We start from the raw sequence: 16218 nt of genomic DNA, 5'->3' as shown, positions 1-16218 counted from the left end.
ACTTCATCTAGAGACAATGTAGTGAAATTTGACTATTTTATTTTTTCCTTCATATCTTCTTTTTCAACCTATGCAAGACAACTAGCTTATTCCCATTAGTTTTTTATTGACCAGTGACTGTTTGGATAGTTTCAAACTTTAAAAAAGTGCAATGAATCAATAATTTGAGGATAGTCCATCATAGGACACCCTCTACTCAAAACATAAAATATGACACTTAACTGAACAACTTTTTTCATATTTTCCACTTCCATTGCTTTCCCAAGGAAATCTTCAATTGAACCTTTTATTGTAGAACGCTTCTCTCACAATTGCTTGTGTAACTCACATAATTTGGAATTCCTAATATGAAGATAGTTTTCCTTTATTTTCCAATTTAGGATATAGTTTTCCTTTATTTTCCAATTTAGGATGGATTTTTCAACTCCATCTATAGTTTCCTTTTTGTAAACTTTACCAACATGCTTTTCTATGGTATAAAGTTTAATTTTTAACCTCTTCTCCTTCTTTGTTACCTCTGTGAAAATATTATATATGTATTCTATAGGAGGCTTGCCATCAATTGGATTGGGCACTGGTTCAATGAACCAAAGCTTTTCCACCCATTCTATTTGAAAATTCCTTTTGGATAGATTCCAGTGAGATCAGTCTTTTCTTTATTCCAATTTTTATTTTCCCCTTTTGTGCATGAACATCATTTATGGCATCACTTTTTCGTTTTCTCACCCAAGTATATAATATCATTTTGTGACTCCCTACTCAAGGAAATTGCCTCAAAACCATGTTCAAGTTCATCCACGAGTAATATATCAGGTTCATTAACTTGAACTTCTTCAAAATGTTCTCCAACTTGTGATGAATCTCCTTTTTCAATATGCACTAGATCTATGTAAGTGGTGAATCTTGTGGGTTGCCAAAAATTTGACCACCAAAATATGCAGATAAGGTTCTACATTTTGGTGGCCTCTCTTGGCTTTCAAGGATCCTATCAGAACAATAAAGGCTACAAAAAAAATCAACTTGTTGAAAAAAATAGTCAAAGATTGTGATAGTAGACTACTTAGACTAAATATAATAAAAATAATATGATTCATTCTCATAAAAAGGGTATTACGGTACTACATTCTATGGTACTACCCAATAAAATTTGCAAACCTATCTAAGGATGTGAGATGACTAGTGGATGGTAAAAAATAACCAGTACCACATAAAAAATAAATTAAAAATCACTTACCTTTTACGAAAACCATGGTCCACAAGTCATGATTGCTCAATAGGCAATGCACTAAGCACTCTGAAATTCTAACAACAATAAGAAATGCTTGTCTCCAGACTAGAAAAGAGAAAATTATGTAGAAAAATAGTATCTTATGAATGTATATATACTAAAAAACAAGGTTGGCTAAGTCAACAAGACTAACAAGCAGGAATGTCAGATGTAGGTGAAACGTACCTTCATATGTAAGACCAAACATTGTCCAATAAGAAAACATGTAAAGGATGGAAATTTTTTTAAAATAATTGTATCCAAAACATATATTATAGTGGTAATTGGATTGAGATTTTTGACCAATCATATTAAAACTAATGGATGACTAGCACGAGCATTGGACCCAAATCTTGTAAATTTTTGGTGATGCAGCTAACCAATTTTACATGCTCTATTTGCCAAATGGCGAAGATTCACCTCTAAAATAATCTTTGGCAAAAAGATTGTGAGGACCTCTACAAGGAATTTTTTTTTTTTTTGAATAAATAAAAAAATTTGGGTGATGCATGGGCGACGTGGCCAATGGTGGTGGCATGTGATTAGCACACTAGTGATGTGCAAATAGAGTGATGGTGCTATTGCCAATGTCAGTAGTTGTGGTAGCGCGACAGGCGACTAACACTATTGGTCATTGGTGGTTTAGAAGTGACTACCTGCGGTTAACAACAAACCAATGGTAGTTTGTAAACCACAACAATTTTTGTAAAGTCATCAGTGTTAAAAAATGTATTTTTTATAATAAAATTTGTGATTTTTAAGTTTTTCTTGCCTCGAATGCATGTTAGGGATTGTATGACCATGGTATGCAAGAATAATCTACCTCCCTGGTCAATGTCCAAAGTTGACAAATTTTATATGAAAAAGGGGGTTTTGACATCTTTTGAATCTATCTATGAGGTCTATTTGGCCTCAAAGTGTTCTAAATTTTAGGGACCCCCCTAATTTTATAAAAAAAAATTGAAAAAAGCTAGATCTATTTTGTCAAACCCCCATTCCTCTTTTTCTCCAAATAAGAACAAGATATAACAGAGCATGCTTTGATACCATGAAGGATTTGAGCAATATAAATCTACAAAACTCAAAGAAAACTTGCATGTAAGATCCTATCATGGAGAAGAAAAGACAAAGAAAAGGCAAGGATTTTTCTCTAAGAATATATAAATTATATTATCAGACTAAAAATAATAAGAGATAATTACAAAAGATCAATCCTTATAGAAGGAGATTGGAAAACCTAAAAGAGAAACCCTAAGAGGTAAAATAAAATTCAATAATTACTAATTAATTATTAAATAAAAATGCAAGTGCATAAAGGAAAATCTTGAGAAGGGAATAAAGGTAATTTAATAAATTAAATTAAATTAGTGGTGCACTCTAACAACAATAAGTCACATCTATCAAGAAGGAAATAATCTAGAGAATGATTTGGCCAAGATGGGTGCAAAGGTTAATCATCTAATAGTCATTTGAAGGAAGGAATGAAGGTTAGAAGTATTCAAAGTTCCAACAAGATTGAGTTGATGAAAAGAACACACTTCCTCATGGTACCCTATTACTAAAAAATAGTTTCTAGGCAATAGAACTTCATGAGAATTTGGAATAGGTTTTTCAACATAACTATGATGAAAAATTGAGGGCCTAGGAATTTAGAATTCTTCAGTGGAGAATGAGGAAGAAGATAATAGTGGAAAGGGCAAAGGAAAATACTGAGCACAAAGCTAAAGAAATAGATAGGAAGTAGGAAATAAAAGTGCTTGAGGAGGATATTGATGTTGAATCTAAGGATGAAGAGGAAGAGCAAGATTACTCTTAGGCACTAAACCAACAATAGGATGAGGAGGAAAAAGGATCTTCAACTTCCTTAGACTAAGGAGTAATTGATAAAAATCTTCATACTTGTTTTTCTTAAGTTTTTAGAAAAGTGATCTTGTGACTTCTAGTGTTTGACCCATCAATGGATCAAGATCGATTTTTAGGCTAGTGAAATCAATTTGAAACTTTGGCTGCTTATTTCCAATTAGAATATGGTTTCTCTATGTATTTTGGACTATTTCCAAAAACTAGATGTGACTGAAAACTAAATTGTTTTAATCATACTTTAATACAAAACTTTCCATTGTGACCCCTTATTTGATACAAAAAAATCTAATTTATAATAACGAAAATAATAAATTATATTCAAGCAAGCATATTCTTACATGTTCTACAGGAAAGAATTGTAAGCAAATTTTGATCAATGCTTCCTTGAAAAAAAGTTATGTATTGTCATTGTTAAGCTTTACATTGAACAATAATACTATAAAAAATTTCAATAAATATATTGTGAGTACAAAGAAAGATTAAAAGACAAAACATAAATAAGAAATATATAAAAACAAATTCAATAAGTTCATTTGAATTATGTTTTTTTTAAATAGAATTCTATAAATGGTAATAAATAATCTAAAAACCATTGAACAAATAGAAAGACTAAATATAAATTAATTTTTAAATAAAAACATAAAATCCCTAGAAATATCAAAACGATAAAAAAAAGATTATGAAGCCCATAAACATAGTGCAAATGTGAGATGTCTTTTCCAAGTATGTAAACTTTGAGCACCTTGTGAAAATGGTAGCAAATTATAGTTTAATTTATAAAAATATATAGACATAAATTTGGGAGGGAAAAAATCAGTAAATTTAAAAGTAAAAAGAAAATAAAGAAAATAAAGGACATCTCCAAAATTTTGTACTTATAATTTGTTACATCTATACAATACATTATCAGTATTGGATTGATTCTTTTTATAGAATAAATTTATTCTAAATCTTAAAATTAACCTCAAAAAATTAGTCTATCAAATTTTACAAGTTGTAAACAATTATAAAACAAATTGTTTATACTTTCCATCATCGCTGCAATTCTCCTCTTATAACCAAATGTATTCAATCAAAATACATATTGCAAATTGCTACTTTTGTTAATATATTGAAACAAAGCAAATTTACGAAGAATAACAGGTATACAAGGTAGCTGGAAGAGAGATACAACATATAAAACAAATCACTACAAAACAACTAGCATTACATTGAAGGGACATGACAAAACACTTTGCAAAGGTCCATATGGCAGTCACTTTGAAGCTGATTCACTTGGTCTTTAAGTTGTTGTAGCTGAGCCATGGCCGACGGATTCCTTATACATAAATTGGATATCCGAAACAACAAAAAAGCAACCTGAAAAACTACATCAGATTATAACATTAAGATGCCTCTATCCTACAAATAATTGCCTGAAAAAATAGCACTACATCTAGTTTTCCAAATATGTCTTAGGATAACTTGCCTAATAGAATCTGCAATAACATCCTTATGAAGACCAAAACCAAGGAGAGGTTCCTTCCAATTCCATTTATGGTGAAAAATAGCTGAAAAGTTTTTAAAGATAACACTCCATTGCTTTTTCACATAGGGGCAGTCCCAAAATATATGTTTCATATTTTTCGTATACAAACAAAAAGGGCATCGAATTGGTTGCACTGCAATGTATTTTAATTTTTCACCAATAGGTAATTTGTGGTGTAAAACCTTCCAGGCTAGCAATTGTGAATCCATATCAGTTTTGGATTTTCAAACTTGTGCACTCATATTGATCCATATCTTCATACTAAATCTGCATTTCCATTTCTGATTGAGATGGGGGAGGATAGACCAATGAGGTAAGGAGCTCAAATATGCTTTCTTAAGTGGAATATGGTTAAAATGAGATGTAGAGAACCATTTCTAGTCTTTAAAAAGGTTGCATTCTCTTGGAGTGCATATTTTAATGGACAACTCAAGAGGAACTAGTGATTATACAAATAGGATAAATGGCTTGTATTTGTTATCTAGAGAAAATTGGTTTTTAATCTTCAGCCATGAAGCCCACTCAAAAGTACTAAAGTCCCAAATGTCCTTAAAGTTTCTCACACCTTCTTGAACAAATAAGAGGCATGCTTTGGAAAGAAAATAGCAAGGGGTAAGTTGTGGTATTGAACCAGCTTGTTCCACCAAATGGATGAAGAGGTAAAGCTGAAACCATGCTGCAAAGAGGAATCATTCCACTGAAGAAAATGACAGACATGTTGCCAAGCCTTCCAAATGGATTGCAAGGGAATAGAAGCCTTGATTTTTAAAAAAGAAGCCATGATGATTTTCAAGCCAATTGACTGTCTACCATTTTTTATTTGCAACAGCCTGCAACACACAATTACGAACAAGAATTTTCCATGGTTCATCTCCTTTAGCAGCTCTTAGTATCCATTTTGCAGCAAGACACACCCCTTGAGTCTTAGGGTCAATAATTCCCAAACCTCCCCTATGCCTTGGTTGAATGCAATGAGACCAAGAAGCACCAATAAATCCATCATTTCCATCCCATTTAGACCAAAGGAATTTCTGAATAAGTTTGTTCAATTCTTCATATTTCCTCTTTGATGCCATCCAACACGAGGAATAGTAAACATGAGAAGCAATGAATATTTTATTTGCAACTTGTATTTTCCCTGCTAAAGATAGGAATCTATTATTCCAATTGAATAATTTCTCTTTAAGTCAATTGAGAAACCACTTCCACAGGTCTGAAAGAGAAACTCCAATACCAAATGGAATTCCCAAATATCTAGTGATCTCACCATGCCTAATATGCCTCCATTCCTTAGGAATCCACTCTGGAATCTACTCAAAATGGGTCATCATAAATTTAGTTTTACTATGGGCCAATAGGAGCCAGAAACAACACAATATAATTCCAATATATCCAGCACATTATTTAGCTCTTCTTCAGAATTTCGCAAGAACAACATGTTGTCATCAGCAAAATGAGAGTTGATAACCAACTGATTTTGAGGAATGGAAATCCCTTTGATGAGATTCAAATGGTTCGCACCATGAAGAAGGTATCCTAAGGCATCAGTTGTAAGAGTGTATAAGAAGGGTGATAAAGGGCAGCCCTGCCTAATGGATCGTTGTAGTTCAAATGGTGTTGTCAAAGAATTATTAATCACAATTTGAGCATTGGCATCCTGGAACAACATTTTAACATGTTTTTGTAATTTAGGTCCAAAGCCCAACCAATGAAGCATTTTAAGAATGAAATCCCAACAAATTCTGTCATAAGCTTTATCAAAGTCTAGCTTGACCAGCAATGCATTTTGCCCCGATTGGTGTGCCCATTCAATAGTCTCCCAAGCAAGCATAAGGTTATCCAAAATGAATCTGCCTTTAATAAATCTCGTTTGTTCAGGTCTAGTGATACTTTGAACCACTGGTTTAATTCTCATAGCCAAGGCTTTTGCAATAATTTTATATGCAGTGTTTAATAGAGTGATCGGTCTCCAACAAGCAACAGTGTTTTCATTCCTCCCTTTAGGAATCAATTTGATAAGTTCCCTAGTAATATCATTCCCAAGGGAACCTTTGTGAAAAGGCTTCCAAATAAAGCATGTAAAAATCATCCTTAATATAATTACACATAATTTGATAAAATTTAGAAGGAAGACCATCCACGCCTAGGCTCTTGTAAGGTTTCATACAAAAAACAGGACGTTCAATATCTTCTAAGGAAAGTATGCGATCCAAATAAAGACTATAGCCGAGATCAATTTTTTGAGGGATGTAATCCTTGACCATCTCTTCTAAGGCTTGTTGCACATCCATCCAATATCTATCTTCCTTGAATAGATTCTCATAAAACCTTTGGAATGTTGTAGCAATTTCAGCAAGGTCAGTATGTGTTCCAAACTCATTAGATATTGCACCAATTTTCTCCTTTTTATGCTTATAATTAAGATACTAAAAGAAGAATTTAGAACCTTTATTTCCTTCCTTTATCCAGTGAAGACGTGCCCTAATCTTAGCCCCTTGGCGCTTATAAATATCCAATTATCATAGCTGAGACTCAATGATAGCAATAGAGTTTTGGATATTTTCATTATAAGGATTGGAATTTAGCATTTTTCTAGCATTTTCTAGCTTCCCATGGAGAGATTTCTCTCTGCATTTTTGTGTCCAAGCCATTCTTCAACCAAAGGATTGTAGAAAGCTCACACATTGATTCAAAGCAAAGCACCACCAATTAATCCAAGAATCCCCCTCTTTGAGTTTTGGTAGGGAATCTCATATTCCTATTAATGCAACAACACAATTAGGGTTCTTTAGATGAGAAGTATTCAGTTTGTAAGGTAGTTGAGATGACGATCTTGGCTTTTGATTAGTAGAAAGAGAGCAGATGATAGGAAAATGATCAGAAGGGTAGTAGAGTAATCCACAAGCACCACAGACCCTGTAGAGAGGTTCTCTAATTGAATATTGTGTGAAACATAAAATCTGTCCAACCTACTCATCTTCCTATTAGTACCGAATCTACAATTTGACCAAGTAAACCAATTCTCAACATTGGTGGAAAATTGGTTGTGGATAGGATCCACCACTCCCAAAAAATTACGACAATATATCCATTTATCAAATTCTTCTTTGCCAAGTTTGTAATAATTATACCAACTGCGATCAACATGATGCTCAACCATATTAAAATCCCCTCCCCAACACCCAATTAGCATTAGGAAGATTGTTCGCAATCTAATCCCAAAGAGATGTTCTATTTTTGGGATCATTAGGAGCATAGATTGAACAAAACCCTATGGGTTGTCCATTGATAACAGTACACACCCAAACACAACAGTGAGAAGGGTCTTCACCATTGTCAATGACAAATTTAGCAATCCAAGGAGCCAAACCAATAACCGCTCCACCACTACCATCTCTATGTGTGGAATAAAAGAAAGTAGCTTCCTTCCAAGTATTGAATAAGGTGAATTTGAGGCGCTCATTGCTTAATTTGACTTCTTGAAGGAAAAGGACATCTGGTTTCCATTTCAATAAAGTCTTTTTTACACCATTATTTCGTTGAGGGAGGGAGAGCCCTCTCACATTCCAAGACAACATTTTTTAGTTCATGATGAACTTGGGTAAATGTTATCATCATCTTGTGGCAAAACCCCAAATCGATTTGATAGAGAAACTGAGAGCTCCTGATTTTGGCAGCCTTCCATAACATGAGAAAGAGACCTTGATCTTTGGCGAGAACTAGGAGGAGGAGAAGGAGAAGTTCTTTTAGAAGACTTTTGAATGCTTGGAGAATTAGGTGGAGAAGGATCTGTAGAGGTGAGATGACTATTTGTAGCAGAAGATGATAGTTCATTTCTCTTCCTCACAGTCATCCATTTCTCAGACATAATGGCATCTTTGTAAGTCCCATGACTCTCGGTGGATACAATAGGAAATGGTTGAGGCATGGAAGTAGGGGACAATGACTTAGTACAAGGTGATGTAGGGAGTGATGAGTCTACAACAGGTTTAGCATTAAACAAGGCAGATGAAGTATGCTTCACACCGATTTGGCCAGGAGTTACAATAGACTGGGTTCTGGTAACCCTAGGCTTCCTAACAGGGCAATTTCTACTAAGATGACCTTCTTGATGACAATAAAAGCATGCATTGGGCTTGTTCAAATATACTATTGGCTGCTCCAGTTCAAATCCTGGACCAAACAATCTAATATTTTCAGGCAAAAGAGTGTTCAGATCCATTTCTACACACACTCGTGGGTGGACACACAAGCTGGAAAATTTATTAGTTGGCTGCGCACACCACATGACTCTACTAAGTTGAGAAGCAATGTTTTTAAGAAAAGGTCGAAAGGCCAAATTAAGATATGGAAATTCAAGCCACATAGAATAGTGTGCACGGGAGGGGCCCTCTAGATGAAAATCAAATGTCCAGGCTTGAAGATAGCAGACTTGGCCACAGATAACCCATGTCCCATACTGAAGCACTGCTTGGGCTTGCTCGGCAGTTTTAAACATGCAAGAAACGTAGCCTTTACCTAAGTCATTGTGTCCGTAAACCATTCTTGGTAAGGATTTGTTAATAATTTACAATTTCACGCAAGGATGGTTATCGTTTTAGTTTTGATTCTTTGTAAATTGTTTTTTTTCAAGTAGCGATTTGATTTCTACAAATGGGCAAAGCAAATCGCTACTTGAAAAAAAACAATTTACAAAGAATCAAAACTAAAACGATAACCATCCTTGCGTGAAATTGTAAATTATTAACAAATCCTTACCAAGAATGGTTTACGGACACACTGACTTTCATTTTGCAATATATATGCCTCGCAAAACTACAGAAGAGAAATGAACAAATTGACAGGAAGAATGATACAAAGTATATATAATGTTTATTTCCCATTCAGGCGCTCAGAAATATACGTCACGACTGTTATACTCAACACAAAAATCGCTTAAGTCGTTGTAGTATAGTGGTGAGTATTCTCGCCTGTCACCCGGGTGACCCGGGTTCGATCCCCGGCAACGGCGAAATTTTGTATGCATCACTTGTTTTATGGCGAAAAATACATCATCCGGCTAAACAAAAAGGCAATGGTCAAAGTTTCATTTTATTTTGATGAGAGATCGCTCAAAACTCATCAAAGGCAAGAATTCGAAAAAAACAATTGTTCTGAAGACAAGAATTCAAAAAGAAAAATTGTTCTAAAGACTTATGTTTTATTGCAATATAATAATGTTGCAATCAACTTACAAAATAATAATATTGCAATCGATTTACAAAATAATAATATTGCAATCGATTTACAAAATAATAAATATTGGTCAGAAGATTTATGGTAGTATTATAAATTCAGTTTTAGTGTAGTATATTTATAATTTCAGTCAACAAAAAATTTACATTTTAGGGAGGAGGTATCTTTGTCCTCTTACAAATGTCACCTTTTAGTATGTTGTAGAGTACATTGAAAAATCTTTTTGGACTTCATAAAGGTGATATTCTAATCTTGACCAAACATAGATTAATTTAGTATTTACACACATGATTCTAAGAGGTTCTTAATAGACTAATATGAAATATATTCTAACATTTTAGAAGATCTTTTTTCAAAGTCTTTTATTATTTCTTTTGAAAAAATCTTAGTATTTAACATGGATGATTTATATCATTATCATTGATGTTGGCTTTACATTTACTTGTTCTTCGATGTATATCAATACTTGTTCTTTTGTAGTGGAAAAAAAATTGTGGTGTCAAGACAATATTTAATATCTTATTAGAGATAAAGCATAAATTATCCTACAATTGATTATATGAGTTCAAACATGATTGGCCAAAAGAAAAAAAAATTAAAAACTTTAAATGAAACCTACTTCTTCTAAAGAAATCTTCCCCTAAAATTTATTTGATAACAAACTAAGACTTGTAAATGTATAGACATAAGAGAACTACTAGATTAGAACATGCAAAAAACAACCTTGAGATTCATTGGTGCAATGAAAGAAAAATAATGAGTTGTATATAGAACAAAAAAAAAAATTTCCATTTACAATAGCAAAAATGAGATGGATTTTTCAACACAAATCTTTTGTATGCTAAAACTTATAACTGGGGAGACAACTAAGCTTTTAGTGCTAACAAATAAACTATAAATTATAAATTCTAGTCAAATATATGGAATGTAACTTTTTGGAAGCAAACTTCACCCAAGTTTACTTAGGTTTGGCAAGAAACTAGTAACTTAAGCATATCAAAAAAGTACCACCAAACACTAAAGAGAAATCAAGAGGCACAATTAAGAGATTCGATGTGGGGGCATCTTGGGTGTAAGGGCAAGCTTGCATCACGCAAAAATATTTATATTTCTACTTTTCTTGCTTTTGTGTTTTTAATAAGGGTTATTCCTATACAAAGTTTCTCTTTGAGGGAGATTGCTAATTTCAATAAACTGGCATTATGTGCTTAGATTGTTCTAATCTCATTTGTGGAGGTTCATCTTTGACATATCAGCCTGGCAAATGAGTTTTCTTGTTATATCATATGTATTGATGCAATTAGTGAAAAAATTTTGTATGAATTTTGGCTATCCAAACTTCAAGTCCAATAATAAAGGCCTAAATGGCTCTTAAATGAGGTGAAACCTTAACTAATAGATGCTTGTGTGGTCACCCACTATTGATTGTTAGTCAAGGACTCCAGAGTGTGGTTATAATAGCCCATCGGGTCAACGATTTGCTAGTGGGAGCATCCTAGGTGTAAGGGCAAGCTTTCATCACCCAAAAATATTTATATCTCTAGTTTTCTTGCTTTTGTGTTTTTAATAAGGGTTTTTCCTATACAAAGTTTCTCTTTGAGGGAGATTGCTAATTTCAATAAATTGGTATTATATGCTTAGATTGTTCTAATCTCATTTGTGGAGGTTCATCTTTGACATATTAGCCTGGCAAATGAGTTTTCTTGTTATATCATATGTATTGATGCAATTAGTGCAAATTTTCGGTATGAATTTTGGCTATCCAAACTTTAGGTCCAACAGTAAAGGCCTAAATGGCTCTTAAATGAGGTGAAACCTTAACTAATAGACTCTTGTGTGGTCACCCACTATTGATTGTTAGTCAAGGACTCCAGAGTGTGGTTATAATAGCCTATCGGGTCAACAATTTGCTAGTTATGGTTGTCAAAAGTGGACCCATCCTAAAATGTTATTTGTAAGTTGTCTTGAGTCGATCTTATATAATATAAGTATAATGAAATGATATAATATGAGGTTGGTTGGCCTCAAGGGTTAGGGCTTAGTGTCTAGAACCTTCTCGGACAGTAAAATGTGCATATATAAGAAATGCTCATATGTTGTTTAGGGCAATTCTAAGTGATAGTTGATGCTTTGTCTTGTAGATTGTTTTAAGGAAGACATCCATATGGAGTTGTATATTGTAGTTTTGTAATTCCGTGCATTTGCAATGATAATAAGAAGCTCATATTTTGTTCTCCAAATTTATGTTGTTCTCTTTTTCTGTTATTTATCATAATATTAGGATAGGACCCTTCATCCAGATTCAAAAAACAAAGTTTTACTAAGCTTAAAAAAAACCATCCAAACTAATATTAAGATGGTTTTAAAAATTGCAAGGATGTATACTTTATCACAGTTTTCTTCTTGAAAAATGTTCAGAAACTAGTAGAAGTTTCTCAACCAAACTAAGATGGTTTAGAGAATTTCAAGGATGTATACTTCATCACAATTTCTCATTGAAAAATGATCATAAACTACTAGAAGTTTCTCAATAGAAAACTACATTAAAAAACAAACAAAAATGGATGAGACGATTATTTTGGATGACAGTGGGATTGCCTAAACACAACACACAGTGGGATTGCTTGAGTGTGAGAATCAAAGTTGTACTGTAAGGACGCTGAAATGATGGGAGTATTGTGCAACTGAAACGATGGTGCCAGACGTATTGACAAATGGAGTGTGAAGAGATACGTTTGAGTTTATTAAGCAGCGTTACTTTCAAGATCTGATAAAATTAGACGCTTGGAAACTAAAATAGAGATTTACTTTCAAGGTGTGATGAAATTAGACACTTTCAAAAGCAAATAGATAGTCAATACCCAGAATCACAAACAATTCATGAAAGATAGGACAATGAGGAAAATAGACACAGAAGGAGTGTTAAAGTTCTGAGCCCCTTTCAAAAGTTTGATGGTTATAATTTACATTTTATTTAGACATACAAACAGATATGGAGATCAATGTTTCTAGTTTCACTTCAAATTATTAGTCCCGCTTATACAAGAGACTTATGTTTTCTAATGTATGGACTGTTTATTTGTGGTAGACTTCTACTTTTAAACATCACACAGTAAGCTTGGAAATATTAAGTTAATTTTAAGAATTTAATACCTTTTATCGTAAGAAACAAGTTTTATACAGCATGACATCACAATCAACCAGATAACACTAAAATTCCTATTTTGCACTGAAATAATTCTTTTCAATTTCTTTGATTTATTTCAGCAGACCTCGTATCGTGAGAATGTCAAATGTTGAAGATCTCGCTAATAACTTGTATGTACTAATATGCTCGATTTTCAGCAATTTTGTCAGGTTGGAGATCAGTTGCTGATTGTTTTGAAGAATTTAGCTGTCGGAATCTTTAACTGAATATTTTGAAGTTTTCCCCAGGTCGTTTCTTTCAAAGAACTTCAGGCAAATTTGATGTTGCTAATTATTCAAGAAGCTTTCAATTGTATTACATAAGGGAAAGAATTGGTTGACCAGACTTTTTTTTAAAGGACATGGCTATCCTTTCTATAAATTAAACTATTGATTAAATTTTGAAAAAATGAAAACATAATGATTTTTTTTGAAATTTTCAACATTTGATCTTCATGATCTGCATATTTTGTGATAAAAGAAAACAAAATTTTTGAGAAAATTTTACTGTGTTTCCGTGAATCTGAAAAAGAATCATGTTTGACTTTTTTCCTCTTTGGTGCATTGTGTCCTATTTTAAAGGTAATGTCAGATATTTCTAGGAGTTGTGAGTGTAGTAAACATATTGCAAATCATTAAATGATGCATTTGTCTCTACATGTGCCAGATTTTTTCTCACTTGCAATGATGCTTATAATTTTTCGTAGAAAGAGTGGGTGCTTTAAACTCGTTTCCACTTTTAGCTCCTAAGTACAAGGAAGATTAAGAATGCTCCATTTATATTTTCATGTACCCTTAATTGTCTATATGATTTAGGGTTAATTCCAAGAAACTAAGGGTTTAGTAGTTTCTCTTTCAAGATGTGTAGTTCAAAAAGCTTAGATGTTAAATATTGGGGAAGAGCTGACCCAAGAGGTTCTCCCACTTAGCATGGTTCAGCTCTTATATGAATTCCATTGTCTCAAAACACTCAAGTAGTATGAAGTGAATATTTCTTACTGAGCCTACTAGGACCCTAAACACTTCCATCTTATTGGCAAACAAATAGTTTTATCAGGAGGGATCAAGTACATTGATTTTATGTAAGACCCCTTCCCTGGTACCCTATTATAAATCTTAATAACACAAATATGGCCAGAGCTAGGAAGCGTAAGGGAAGAAATGCCATGTTTCTGTCTTTAAAGTATTAGAATGTGAATTACATATTGTTACCATACGCCTTATGACAAAACGATGGTAAGAAGGTTTGGGATCTAAGTATGTCATGGTTGACATTTTCCTTATCTATAATGAACCTAAGATCTCAGTTAGACTGATGTATATATTTTAGTTATTGTCATACTAAGTACCTTATTCAAAATTACACTAGGTTGATAAGCTAAGACCTGTGGAATAAAGGCTCGAGATGTCATGTAACTTAGAAACTACATCGATGGGTTCATGATAAGATGAATCAACACCCACTCTTATGAATAATATTAATAGTCCTAAGATGAAGATTGTTATCAAATTCGGATAAAGGTCTACACGACAGAACTCAATATGATATAATGTAATAAGTAAATTAGGTGGATATCTTAGTAATTATAAGGAAAGATTTTATGGACCAATAAAGTATAATCAAATTATTCTATGTTGGATTTTTAAACTATGTGACATGGCTATGCAAACATCCTGTTATCTAAAATAATTGATACACTTTATAACGTATTATCTCATAGTAATAATAGGATATTGTTAGCAACCAAACTATATTTAACTGAATCAAAGGATACTAGTTGAGATGTTTACATTCTAATACATTCTAATAACTTTGACCTAAAATATGTATTGGGAACTAATCTTCATGTTGGTTGATTTAATAGTATAGATTTAACATTTCATCATTATGATAGGAAATGAATTAGGATGTGGTTCAAAATGCTAGTTGATCTTTTGATTTGATATTAATGCCGATATGCAGATTTTGATATCTTAATGTTTGGAATGATTTTTATATGAAAATGATTAGAAAAAGAAAGGTTAATGATGAAAATTTGAATATGTTGATTTTAGAAATGTTAAAATTGTCATGCATCTATACACATGTATTTTTATATGATTTTCGTTGGACTACTGATGCTTGAGTTTAGTGTGCAAGCAATTGAACCATGGAATTTGATCGGAGAAACAAGGTACAAACTTATGTGGACATAGTTTAGCTAAGGAAAATGTTTGGAAGATTCAAAAGTCTCATTGTGATGTGCTTATTTCATCAACGTAAGTTTGCATGAGTGTAGAAAATCTAATTTCATAGATACATTAGGAACATGTCATGGTGATGTGTAATGTGTTTCAAATGTGTCACTTGACACTTGAGATTGTTTGTATGTTAATGACATGTCACCTAGGGTTTTGGTCATGGCAACACTTAACCTTACACTAATTGTTTTTCAAAAGATTTAAGAAATTCCACTTGGAGAAAGGATAAAATGGCTCACCATCAAAGGGAATTTCGAATTCAAACTTGACAAGGATTTTAGAGGGTCAATAGGTGGTCCCAAAATGCCTTTTTTTGTGAAAATAAGCCACACATATGTTAGCATAACATGTTAATGGCCTAAATTTGACCATTTTATTGCCTAGCTAGCCAAGGGGACTCCTTCACCAATGCATTCTTCCACCAATTCAAAAATTGATTTGTCACATGAGTTCTTCCTCATGTTTCCACTAAGTCAAAATTAACAAACTTGAGGGAGGACAAGGTTATAAGAGGTAGTAGCTTGATGTTTTTGCCAAAATAGCTAGTGGGATAGCCTTTTTAGGGAGACTTGGACAAACAAGTTGTGTGTTCACCCAGTCTCTAAGTTTAGAGACAATTAGCGTTTGGGAGGAAGCTAAGGAAATAGGGAGCTCTTCAACAACTTTCATTTGTCATTAGCTTGGACAAATGTTGGTGCTGATTTCATGACCCTTATTGCACTTGTTCATTGTGCAGAATACTTGTTCATATTGTGAATGGAAATATGTAATATATGTGGTGTTGTGTTTGTTGTTATGTGTAAATGTTGTGATGAAATTCTCTTGCATTTTCTCTTGATTTTGGGTATGAGATGTTTATGTGTGTGAAGGCTTCACTCATCCTAGGAGGAAAGAGATG

At 33.1% G+C, this 16218-nt stretch overlaps 1 non-coding gene across 1 annotated transcript; it reads left to right on the top strand.

The window, feature by feature from the left end:
* The first annotated feature begins 9597 nt into the window (after positions 1 to 9597).
* TRNAD-GUC (transfer RNA aspartic acid (anticodon GUC)) lies at positions 9598 to 9669 on the top strand. Its single transcript has one exon. It is a non-coding gene; the product is annotated as a tRNA-Asp (tRNA).
* Positions 9670 to 16218: the final 6549 nt, after the last annotated feature.

This window comes from Cupressus sempervirens, chromosome 3 (genome assembly GCF_028749045.1).
Source record: "Cupressus sempervirens isolate cs-2001-9-10 chromosome 3, ASM2874904v1, whole genome shotgun sequence".
NCBI lineage: Eukaryota > Viridiplantae > Streptophyta > Pinopsida > Cupressales > Cupressaceae > Cupressus > Cupressus sempervirens.
This window is presented reverse-complemented; position numbering and strand designations above follow the sequence as displayed.